The sequence below is a fragment of the Engystomops pustulosus genome, chromosome 10 (genome assembly GCF_040894005.1).
Source record: "Engystomops pustulosus chromosome 10, aEngPut4.maternal, whole genome shotgun sequence".
NCBI classification, from domain to species: domain Eukaryota; kingdom Metazoa; phylum Chordata; class Amphibia; order Anura; family Leptodactylidae; genus Engystomops; species Engystomops pustulosus.
In genome coordinates this window covers 24644715-24658131 of record NC_092420.1, presented here as the reverse complement: position 1 = coordinate 24658131, position 13417 = coordinate 24644715, and the positions used below count along the sequence as shown (strand labels likewise).

At 40.9% G+C, this 13417-nt stretch overlaps 1 protein-coding gene and 1 long non-coding RNA gene across 2 annotated transcripts in view; one reads left to right on the top strand and one right to left on the bottom strand.

Moving 5' to 3' along the window:
- The window catches only part of LOC140104543 (uncharacterized), an 81524-nt gene extending 73127 nt beyond the window's left edge, over positions 1-8397 (top strand). Inside the window, exon 6 of the long non-coding RNA XR_011850359.1 lies at positions 8120-8397. This is a non-coding gene — a long non-coding RNA (uncharacterized lncRNA). The remainder of the gene's footprint in view (positions 1-8119) is intronic.
- FGD3 (FYVE, RhoGEF and PH domain containing 3) overlaps positions 1-13417 on the bottom strand; it is a 152930-nt gene that overhangs the window by 76250 nt on the left and 63263 nt on the right. The gene's annotated exons all lie outside the window — the stretch shown is intronic.

Here is a 13417-nt window from a genome sequence, read left to right as displayed (position 1 = left end):
CTATCTGCTCCTCTGGTTTGAAAAATTTTTTGGACTGCCACATACAGGCACTATCCAAATTGAATTGTCTCCATAGCAGCCTCCACACGTTGTCTCCATTGCTACCTCCAAAATTCGTCCATATAGCTGCCTCCATACATCGTCCCTTTATCAAACGAGGTTTGTCAGGCCGAAATTTGGGTTGTTTTCATGGATTCCACATCAAAGTTGTTAACTTTGTCGCCACCCTGCTGTGTTATCCACAAAATACACTGGCAAACTTTTACCATTTACGGATATTATTTCAGCGCTTCTTGCGCATCTGTTTACATTCCCCTCACCCGCCATATCCCAAACTTATAAGAACGCTACTACACTTAACTTGGTGCAGGCTGGGACCGAGTCTGACCCTGGGGCTGGTCATATACTGCCGACGCAGAGGATTGCGGGGCCTACCTCGGTCCAGGTCTCAAAGGCCTACTATACCTCCAAATCCTCCCACCCCTCCTCCACCTCCTCCTCCTCCGAATTACCATCCGTGGGCATGGCGCCATCAGTCGGTAGCTCTAGGCACAGCAGCAGTGCCGTTGCTAAGCGACAGCAGGCGGTGCTCAAACTGCTGAGCCTAGGTGATAAAAGGCACACCGCCCAAGAGCTATTGCAGGGCATTCCACATCAAACTTGTTAACTTTGTCGCCACCCTGCTGTGTAAGCCACAAAATATACTGGAAAACTTTTTTCATTTACGGATATTATTTCAGCGCTTCTTGCGCAGATGTTTACATTCCCCTCACCCGCCATATCCTAAACTTATAAGAACGCTACTACACTTGATCTTATCCGAAAGGTTCTTAGAAGTGCTGTTTGGGGAGTAGCCTAGAGACAGGGGCTTGGATTGGCGAAAGCTCGCCTGGCAGCGGAGCGCCAGCTCCATGCCAAGAACCAACTAACATAGTTTTAACTGCAGCACCTTTAATCTACTACTAGTTCACTGCCTCCATACATGGTCCCCTTATCAAACGAGCTGTGTCAGGCAGAATTTTGGATTGTTTTCATGGCTTCCATGTTAACTTTGTCGCCACCCTGCTGTGTAATCCACAAAATATACTGGCAAACTTTTATCATGTACCGATATTATTTGAGCGCTTCTTGCTCACCTCCTTTGGTTCCTCTCTGCCACCCATTGGTTGGAAGCCTGAGTCCATTTAGGGTATGTCGCCATGCCACTCTCTAGCCTTCCGCTGCTGCCGCTGCCTCTGCATGCCGTCCCCTATAGTGTCAGGGTCAATTATTGGATGTTTTAGATGCTATCTAGCTTCATTCTGTCACTCTGTCATGGCCATGCTGTTGCCCATAATTTTGGCATAATGGTGCATTTAAGCAGCCTCAGAGGCATCCATGCATGCTGCCCCTGCTGTTTCCTGTCCATTTCCGTGGTGTTTCCATCCTTTTCTGAGGTTCCCAGGTGTTTGGCCAAGCTTCCCTGTGCAGAGCCAATGCTCGAGTCTCCCATTGACTTCAATGGGGCTCGTTACTCGAAACGAGCACTCGAGCATCGGGAAAAGTTCGTCTCGAATAACGAGTACCCGAGCATTTTAGTGCTCGCTCATCTCTAATTGTAACATTTCTTTAAATATTTAGAGCCATCTCCCTGATGAAAGAGCCTCATATCTTTGGAGTGAGGAAACATCGGAGGTTCTCATACCACAGTATTTTGACTGCATTCCAGACGTAAACCAGAATAAACAACTGCCACAGTTGAAGGGGTTAATAGTGCAACCAACAATGTTACTTCATAGAACTCAGATTTCTCATATCTACAGTCTTTTAAATGCATATTAAGTTACCATGTCAGTAAATATAAAACCTTGTGTTGTCTTATTTTGTTAAAGGGAACCTGTCACCACATTTGCACATATACAGCCAGTGACAGGTTCCTATGGAGCTCTAGTCAATGACTGACACCCTTATTTTAGCTAGAAATTGTTTCACTTACATCCACATAAATTGCCTTTTATCTAATATTCCCTGGCATCAGAGTGGGGGGGGGGGGGGCGTGTCCTGTTCATCTGGCTCCTCCACACAAGGAGGCAGAGCAGTGATTTGAAAAGACGCAGAGCTGTCAGTCACAATAAAGGGGCGTGGTTCACAGCCAGCCTGAGAGAAGACTCACAGCGACCAGACTTGAGTCACAAAGCTAATTTGCATATCAGAAAAACTTCTGTAATTAAGGTACAGTGTCCCACTGCCAGCTAATTTTAGGAGATATGGGGAGGATTGTAACCCTTTATCAGCAGGCATTGTTAGTCAGGGTGGTCAAAATCTGATGACAGGTGCTCTTTAAGTTGTTAATATTCTACTAAGATCTACCTGACAACAAAATTTACAACTAAATATAATAGTAATAATAATAATAAATAATAATAATAAAATAATTCCTGGATCAAAACTGCATCATCAAAAGTCCAGGAACTAGTGGGAACCGATAATGTGGCACCATTACACAAGTCACAAACAAGGTCATTTATGGCTTTTCATAGATCACTGTATAAGAACAGCTGCTTTCATAACCACAGCTGCTTTCACGTCAATGGACCTGAAATGCATCACAATTCACTATCCATGGACAGGTGAGGTGCTCTATTTGTACCACTGTAAAATGCTGGTCTTCCGGACATTGGGGTGATAGTCTCTCAATATCTAGCACCCTCTATAGCCAACTACTTATAATCTTATTCCTAATTAACATACAGTATACATAACCTGACTTATCTCCTGAGACCATCAGCAATACCAGTAGATTCTGCCAACCGTAGAGCAGAAGATGTAGTTGATACCTATCCATGTAACACAGATAGATAGCCGCTTTTCACTACCTGGGCAGGGGTGTAAATTAAGGTTGCGCACAGTGGCCTAACTAGAAGCTGATGGGCCCCAGTGCAAAGTCTGTGCCAGGCCCCGGACTATAATGTATGGTGTATAGTAATAGTCTTCTCATTTTGGAAAGGGACACCATAAGGGCCCCCTAAACCTCTTGGGCCCAGGTACGATTGCAACCTCTGCACCCCCTAAAGTTACGCGTCCAGTTGCGCAGTTAGGGGCCCAATAAGACATCTCTCACCCATATGAGTAGACCAGTACTGTGAATGATACTTTATAATTAGCAGGTCCGGTAAAGATTGTGCACCGGGTCTCAGCACCATCAATTTATTCATCACAGAGGAAGGTCCTAAGTGAACCCCCTTCCTCTATAATTTCCAAATGTCTAACCTGTGTGTATGGACAGAGATTGTCCTAACAGGACGGCACTTTTAACCAAAAAATGTTCTAAAATATTTGAAATAAATAACGCCAGTGAAGTTTTTAAGGCCCAAATACCAATATTGCCCAGATCATTGACTTAGCTTCTGCCATATCCCCAATGAACCTAGTAAGTATATTACATATACATTATTCATTCTCTTGATGAATGCAATTATTCTGCTGCATTGATAAAATCAATGAGGTCACCTCCTGGACAAAATTAATGGACTGTGTATGTCACCTAATGAATTAATGAATTAATGAAACTGATTCATTGACTTGCTTGGTTATTTCGCTACACAAGCTGATTTGCTACCCTACAGGCATTAGCAGATCTCTCTTTGTGTCCGCAGGGTTTCTAAGCGTGTCACCAGCACATACAGTATTTAAAGGGACTGTCCAGTTTCCAAAAATTTATATCAAATCAGTATTCAGATGCAAAAATAAACATGGCTGCACTGGAGGACCCAACAGTACGATGGTCACGGTTTTGAATGAGATCGGTGTAATTTTTCATTGCTCCTGTGGGGGAGCTGTAGGGAAATTAAACATTTTCTACACCACAACAGTTTACAGTTGATCTCATGGACTCCAGCTATATCTTGTCGTTTGGAGTGCCTTTTAACAAATCTTTAAGACATACGTTGCAAGACATTTTGTAGAAGAAAACCTGGCTCCATTCTTTTTTAACATTACAACAAACCACACAGGTTTCTGTTCTTCTTTGCATTAGAGACCAGAAAGTAGATGGCTGATACAAAGATGGCATCTCCAATCCCCCAGGCCGAGCATGCATGTGTTCTGAATAGGAAGACAGAACAAGTCGCTTCCATATAGTGCTAGCCTTATAGGGAGTCCCTGGGTTACGTACAAGATAGCTTCCATAGGTTTGTTCTTAAGTTGAATTTGTATGTAAGTCGAAACTGTATATTTTATCATTGTATATTATAGTCATTAAAAAATTTTGCCCCAGTGACAATTGAAATTTTTTGGCTGTGATTGGAACAAGGATGATCAACAAAGCTTCATTACAGACACCTTACAGCTGATCATTGCAGCCTGGGACTATAGTAACATCCAGAGAGCTTCACCAGAGGTCACAGTGGGCAGAGGGGTCGATCTTTAACTAGGGGTCGTCTGTAAGTCGGGTGTCCTTAAGTAAGCCTGTATTTCCTAGACACATAATGATCATTCTTTTTTCTTACATTTGTTATTGGGGGACAGACAGGATGACCTCAGTTACATTAGATGATTAACATGTCTATGGCTGATGTGAATACATGATGTAGAATCACAACAGGTGGAGGATTATTGGTTGCAGACACTGTGGACTACAACTCCCAGCATATCTGCAGACTATTGCATCATGGCATACACTTTAAAAAGTTAAAATTACATTGCTTAGGAAATAAACATCCAAAATAACCTACAAAAGTACAATTCACGATCAAGAGAAAACCACACTAGAATGACAAGTGGTTATCCTGACCTCCCAGTCCTCAAATTGCAGCTACAAACAAAGATATTTTAATGATCTTTAGAAAGAAAACTTAACCTATGCAAGATTTCAGCACACAATGTATAGATCACATACAAGTATAATAACACACAATACAACACAATAAAGTTACACACTAAAAGTATCTCTTATAACCTACCTTATAGGAAGAGCAGCCGTGTCTGCCTCTGCTACATATCACTTCCTGACTTGCTGCTGTTAGTTCCTATTTTGAAACTTCAAGAGCCGCTACCAAAATGACCGAGCATTTACATTTCTGGTACATTACGTGCAAAGACTACCTACCAGGAACTGTCTGTAATCCATATTTCACATACATACAAAATGTGTCACCATTGCTACATTGTTGTCCGGAGATTAACATCATAGACTAGAATCATCCTCTAATCCCTATACACAAACAACATACAAATACAGGAATTTCTCAAACTTGTCAAGTCGCCAGCTGAAAGACTACGGTATACATATCTTTTATATTGGAAATTTCTTCTGTCAAGCTGCAACATTTGGCGTTAGGTGCTAGATCATCAAAGAGAACGATATAAAACTAGATATAAAATAGACAAGGAAGAGGGATACAATGCAAACTTTAAGGAAATATGATCTGTGTGATGGCCCCATCAGTGTCAGACTGGCCCAGCTAACCAAATTTTGGACCCAAGAGACAGCAGAAACCAAACTAGTTTTATTTAGTTTTTATTTATAGGCTAGCAGGGTCCAGGGGCGTAACTAGAAGATGGGCCCAGGGGCGTAACTAGGAAGAACAGGGCCCCATTGCAGACTTCTAAATGGGGTACCCCCTGCCCTCATATATATATATATACATATATATATACACACACACACACACATCATATATTCACACAATGTACACACATACAGCGTTAACATACATACACTATACACACACCACATATACATACACAATATATACACATCAGATATGCAAACATAGACCATTTACACACATACTATACCATATACAGACATTAAGAATATACACTCCTAATACACACCCAATACCCAAGATGCCGAGGCCCACCTGACACTGTGGGCCCCATAGCAGCTGCTATGGTTACTCCTGTAGTTACGCCCCTGGATGGGCCCCCAGAATAATATTATCTGGTGAGCACAATGAACCACGGTCCAACACTTCCCCCTATGCTGTTGTCCCTTTAAAGGAACACAAAATAGGAGACAAATTACAGATCAATGGGGTCCAACCACTAGGACCCTTAGGTCAGCGTCCGGAAAGTCTCATTGTGTCGAGACTGTGATCTTGTACAGATCCATGTAAGTGAATGAATCAATCGTAAATGTGCACTGGTGATTCAATTACAGTAGCCCATTCTGCTGATTGTTGGGGGTTACAGAAGCGGAACCCCTAATAATCTATAGAATATCCCCTAGCCTATGGATAGAGGAAAAGTTTCTTGTCCTGTGTTTGGTTTGAATAAAGAAGCATCAACATCAACAAAAATATACACAATAAAAATGAATATTGCTCTTCTGATAATTGCTCCAGCACAAACTTTCAAGTTCATGGAAATTCAAAGTTATTGTTTGTGTAATGAACAGTTATGGCACCGACCTATAGGCCCTGTTGTCCAACCTTTACTGTTTAATAGGCAATGAGATATGGCTTTTCCTCTCTGCAGGCAGAAGAAGTTTGAGACCAGTGACGTCTTCAAAGATTACACAAGGATCATTCCAGGGCACATCACATATGGACATTTCAATTAGAGGATGACATTTAATCTAGAAGTGTTGATGACTATTACAAGATAATTATTTCTACCAAAACAACCTTCTCCCCAGGAAAATGCCACAGAAGATGTGTCACAAACCTGTCTAATAACATCTTGCCTATTCTCTTATTCAGTTATTGTGATATAGGTCATCATCATTAGTGAAAAATGACAACCCCGGCCCATTGTACAGGTGACCTCTCAGGGGTACCATCCTACTGAACAGGCAGTGTGCAATGCTGCAGGTCTCCTGCTGAATAGCTAAGCAATTATAGCCAACAATCTCTGGAGCTTCAGCTATCGGACACTCACTCAAATCCTCAAATATTGACAAGTTAAGGGGGGGGTTCCAAATATTTCATTTGGACCTGATCAATATTCCATTCCACAAACCTGCATGAGCTCCTATTGTATAGAGCAGCTCTCATTTCGGAGGATTGCTGCCCTTGCTGCACTATCATCAAAAAAATCCAATGCTACGTATCTAAATGTGATATCCGGAATTACAGTAAACACCATTTATGTTACATCCTTAAATTATATTCTGAAAAGGGGTTGTCCACTTTCATCAAATAATTGATATTTGTTTATGTAAAGGAAAGTTATACAATTTTACTATATACTTTCTGTATAAATTTATTACATTTTCTAGATCTCTGCTTGCTGTCATTCTTTAGAAAGCTTCTATGTTTACTTCCAGTGGATAGATATCTGTCCATAGTGATGTGATGGACACACAGGTGCACAACTTGTTATATCACAGAGTAATCAGAGCTGTGTGAAATAATGAGCCGTGCACCTGTGTGACATCACATGACCATGGACAGGTTTCTGTACACTGGATATATACATAGAAGCTTTCTATATAATAAAAATAATAATTCCTTTATTTATATAAATAAAGGAATTATTATTTTTATTATATAGAAAGCTTCTATGTATATATCCAGTGTACAGAAACCTGTCCATGCACAGAGTTTGCCAAATCTGTCCCTTTCCCAATGGGGCTCACAATCTAACCAACCTACCAGTATATTTTGGAGTGCGGGAGGAAATCGGAGGATCTGGAGAAAACCCACACAGAGACAGAGAGAACATGCAAACTCTTTGCAGATGTTGACCTAGATGGGACTTGAACCCAGGACCCCCAGCACTGCAAGGCTGTAGTGCTAACCACTGAGCCACCATGCTGTCCTTTAGAAAGGTCGCGAGCAGAGATCTTCAAAAATAGGGACAAATTGATACGCAACCCTACATAAGTGGACAACCCCTTTAAGTTCTTTCTTTCAATCCATTGTGATCAGGTGCCAGAACTAAACAATGAAAATTGTCTAAATATATCTGTACTCAACCTTAGAATACGGCCAACATATAGATGTACATTAGGCATCTTTAGGTTTTATTTCTTATTGATGCAAAGTGAAGAAATTATGTAAAGTTTTATTGTCTATGTACTGGATACATTATTATTTGGACAATTCATATATTTTAGCATAAAACCAAATAATAAATGTATAAAAAAAATACAAATACAAATATCAGGTGCACTGATAACTACATATTTTAACAGCTGTCAAGCTCTTCGGGTTGCCGGCAATTTCCTGTCTATCAACATGTTTGTCCTTGCAAAGATGGAAGACTTCTCGGGGCAAAAAGCTGTCAATGTAAGAGAATTCATGTGACTGCATTGCAATAAGTTCACAAAGCGGTCAAGTTACAAAACATAATGCAACAAATACAACAAGAGAAGCAAAGAACAACTGGAAATGTGTTATCCAGAGTGTGTCCTAGATGTAGGATATGTGATGGAATAGAAGCTTCAGGATGTAAATGGAATAAAAACGTTATGGTGCTATTGTATCATGTAGTCTCTTCAGTCTGCCCAGGAAGCTACCACTTCAGCCCTATCCTAAGAGCTTAACAAACCAGCAAAAGTTTGGTATGCGGATCAAGAATCCTCTCCTCTACTGACTGAAATATTTGGTTGTGGGAATTTTCTAAACCTATGCAAAACAGAATTTTTTATATAACATATTTAAAGGACACCTACCACTTAAAAATGGTAGTTCTAACCCTCAAATACATCGCACTAGCTCAGGGTGAGCTGGTGCTGGAGCATATTTTCATTAATTTGAGAAACCGCCGATTCCTTTATCGGCTTATGCAAAGCCGGCCGTGCAAAGTTGTGCAGTGACGTCACCTGCTCTCTGGCACTTCCGAATCAGGCGCCCGAGCGCGTATCATGGTGCCCCAAAGCGTGCTTGCAATATAAGGTATAAAACTGTTTAATAAAGGAATCGGCGGTTTCTGGAATTAATGAAAATATGCTCCGGCACCAGCTGACCCTGAGCTGGTGCAATGTATTTTTGGGTTAGAACTACCATTTTTAAGTGGTAGGTTTCCTTTAATGTTTTGCTTTCTTTCTCTAATTTTGAGAAGTGGGCGGGAAAATGGTTACAGTTAGCAGATTTGTTTTTTTTTTTAACAAAAAAAAGTTGCAAACAATATCACTCTTGTAGGAAGGTGGCGTAGAAAGTACAGTCATAGTCGGGACAAATGTGTTAAACTAAATTTGTAAAATATTATTTGATAACTTTGCTTAAAAATTAAGTCAACACAGACAGCAGCCGAACAGATTATGCCCTGTAGGGCTCCTATAAGAGACCATTAGCTCCCACTAACCTGACTCTTCATATTACTCATAGTGTGAACGGACACAAAAGGTGGGGATATTTATCTACTGTGAATTGGTGCATCAAAAAAAGTGAAGAAGTTGTACATAACAAATCAAACTTCCACTGTGTCACCCAGGCCAAGTAGGATGTATATTCTTCCTCGACCATATCCACAGAATGGAGAGATCTATCTGATTATGGATGTTTAACATGCACATCTCTAGGAGTATGACAAATATAAGCCAAGAACAGCATCTGACTATCTCTGAGAGTCCCGTATAACATAATGGAGCAGCAACATATATATGCAACATCCCCCACCGGGGCCTAGCCTTTTTCATGGCTTGGGAAAGCTGGAGCCCTGGGTACCTGAGTGGCTGGCCGAGTGCAGCTTTGATCTTTGAAGTTTTTTGTACCAGGGATCAGAGGCCTCGTACAAAAAAAAAAAATTTCAACAATCCGGACAGTTTCCAGTACAACTTCACTCTTTATTGGTCAAGATTCCATATCCACAGTGTAATTCCATAGATCCAACGCGTTTCAAACGGACAAGACGTTCTCAGTCATGGTATGCCTCATCCACAGCCTGGCAAGGTTTCACAGGATAGTCAGTCTCGTCTTTAGTGGTAGTTTTAGTACTTGGGTTCCCATAATAGAATTAACACCTACGCTCCAAGTAGTAGATACAAAGATGCCCATGGTGATGGACACCACAGAGCTGTAAACGTAACAGTCCAGTCGTAATGGGATTACATGAAGAGATGAAGTATTTGAGCAACATACATCCAAAGACTTTGTTACTTCTCCAAGATGGTTGGAACCACCTCCCTGCCAAGTTCCTTCAAAAACTGCGGTTAAGTGTTTCTAGAAGAGCTGATGCTGTTTTGAAGGTAAAAGTTGGTCAAACTTTAATATTTCTCTTTTGTTTTTTCATTTTGCTAATAAAAAATAAATTAAAAGGGGCTATACCAACTATTCCACAGGATAGGATATAACAAACTGATCAGTAATGCCCCTGAGAAGGGATCCTGAATAGCATCTGAAACGTTGCACTTGGGTTAAATAAAGTACCCATCCGTTTTTTTTAACTAGAATTGTGGAGTGAATCTGTTGTAAATAGGTACAGCGTCAATACGTAGCCCTTCCCCAGGTACGGCTACAGATGCAGGGGGTGCATGTACTTCCGCTTCGTCTCCCTGCAGCTTCTACATTCTGCCTTCAGCTGACAGGCTGGAAGGGTGCACACTTCAAACCACCATATCTTCTCAGCTGTGGCATCTAAAAACACAGTCCTGGTGTCATATTAAAGAGATTCTCCCCTTTAACACCCCTACATTTCTGGGTTCCAAAGAACTGTCATGTGACCACCTGGATTGGGAATATAAAAATTGCATTTTTAACTGAAACTTTAACTGTTGATATCTTTTGTTTCACATAGAATCCCAATCCGATTTTCCATTAAAGGGGAGATTCTCCTCCTTAACAAGGCACAGTTCAAAAGATATAGATAATTTGAAGTGTGCCGCTGTTGCGAGGTCTGTACACGTGCCATCTGCATGGGGTAGGTGCAATTAGGAGGGTTAAAGGGCTTTAGACTGATGCCATCAGCAGAGATTGAGCAATTCTAATGATAATGTTCTGTAAAGCCTCAGCAATAAAATACATTGTGAACAAAACTGATTAGTCATACAAGAAATTTGACCGAACCTTGAAACATGCATGAAAGTCGATCTGCTTATTCCATGTAAACAGAAGTCTTAACAAATCTAACAATATCACTAAGACACAAGCGCTGAGTGGAGATTGATTTCCGTCAATCTGCTTTCCACCTACTTGACCCCCTTTCCCATTGTGCTATTATTCCTTATATAATCCCCATAGTCTTCACCTATAGATGTCTAGTCAGTGTCATTGAGTTGTTGTAATCCTCTGACAATGCAGAAAATATAGGGAGACGCCCATGTATCATATCATAGGGGAGAGCAAGATGGGAGCAAAGGCCAGGACCCGGTCATACAAACAGGTACTACATGTATCATCCCCAGTACACAGAGACAGTCACCAATTATTTCCTGTACTAACCACAAAAACAATACTGATGTCAATGTGTCACCCGAAAATGACCAAGTTTATTTTTCAGGTCAACATCTGCAAAGAGTTTGTATGTTCTCTCCGTGTTTCTTCCAGGTACTCCGGTTTCCTCCCACACTCCAAAACATACTGGTAGGTTGATTAGATTGTAACCCCCGTGGGGACAGGGAACAGTTTGCCATGCTTTGTGCAGCGCTGCGTAATCTGTGTGCGCTATATAAAGAATTATTATTATTATTTTATTAAGAACTTAGTGGTGTCTCTTCCGGATACACTTAGGACACCTTTACACATCACAAAATTTATTGTGATTGTACTAATACAATCCAGCGCCCTGGATATTACTCTTCAAGTGAATTGAGCTGATATGAAGAATTATGTAAATGTAAACACAACTATAATAGCTGCAGGAAAAAATGCTGAGTGATCTACAAGGGGGTTATTATGACCTAGATTATGATGAAAGTTGATATTTTCGGGCCTCTTTGATGTAAATGTAAAGGACTATGCATTTCCCCGTCTCATTGAAGTGTGTACACTGGACCTGGAGACATCTTTTGTCCTTTCATTGAAGGTTCTCCCTTTCATAACATGTTTGGCTTTCTCCTTGTCTGGAAGAATCTTCAAACAAACTTTATAGAGACTGCTGCCAGGTGTCCGGACAGACTCCGGCACAATTACTGGTACAGATGCAAAAGTTGTTACCAAGTTTTCCTTTGAGTCGCTGGCAGGGTTCCTACTTATCGCCTCGCTCAATGACTACTACCATAAGCAAGCCATTAATTTCCTTCTACATCTGTGTGGACTGTCAATAGGCAGGGATGCCGATAACACTGTACACGCCAGTGTCTAAAAGTTGTCAAACTATGACTCTAGTGCAGATCCTTGTGTATGAGATCTACCAAAAGAGTTGTAGAAAGTCAGAATTGGGTTAGGACCTCTTATGGAGGACTATTCCCATGTATCTGAACTGTATTGTAAATTCTGCAGCTCATATGCAAATAGTTTTTATTACGGTTTGATTGGTACGGTAGTATCTAGTGGTGGACCCAGGCTCCAAAACAATTATGGGCCACCAAAGTCAAAAAGGAGGACAAATTGCTCTGCAAGCTACTAGGACCTACTTCCTAGGAGTTGATGAAGGGTTCAACTATATCATTACAGCTGTTCCATTTAACCCTTGTATGGTACCAGTAGCAATTGCACTGGAATCTGAACTTCAGCCCAGATTGTCTCAATTTTGATGGTCAGGTTCCTTAGGGGGTACACCATTTTTCTTCTTAGAATCTAGGACCCCCGGTCAGTCCTACTACAAATTTGGTTCAGCAATCCCATGAAAAACCCAAGGCTCGGTTTCTAGGACAAAACAGACATGTTTTTCTAAACCAAGTTATACAAGATAACCAGTCTAGTCACTTTAGGAGTTGGAATGTTAGTATAACATGCAGGAAGATTAAATGGTTTGTCCATGGTAAGAAAAATATGACTAAGTTATTTCAAAAACAGCACCACTTTTGTCCACAGGTTGTGAGCGGTATTGCAGCTCTATTCACATCAATGAAGTTGAGCATCAGTACCGCATCTAACTGATGGAGAGGTGTGGTGCGGTTTGTGAAAGAAGCAGTCAAGTTTTTCTCACTTTGGACAATTACTCTAAGTTTTCTGAAAGTTATATATGACATAGTGAAGTTGTCAGCATAACTAGCGTGTAGTGAGAAGTCCAGATGCGTTGACTATCTTCTACATTTTCCCAACTTTCTAGATTCAAATTATTTATACTCCTCACACTAATAGCTCGCTTATTATTAACAAAGGATAAATGGAACATATTCACCCGTCCGGGAAGATGAAAGGCTGAGCTGAAATCTGAACCTTCAATCTAGACATTTCAGAATGGATTCAAAGGGAACCAGCGATGACTGCTTTGTATTAGTGTGTAACCTGCTTCAGCCCGGCCATGATCACAGAGGAGATAATAAGACATGTCAGCCAATGCTGCATGACTGTGCCTTTAGTTCACATACAGGATTCCCATACTGGAGTTTTTATTTTTTTCCACAACTCTGAAACGGTGGATCTAGATTATCTGCAAACTTTAAATG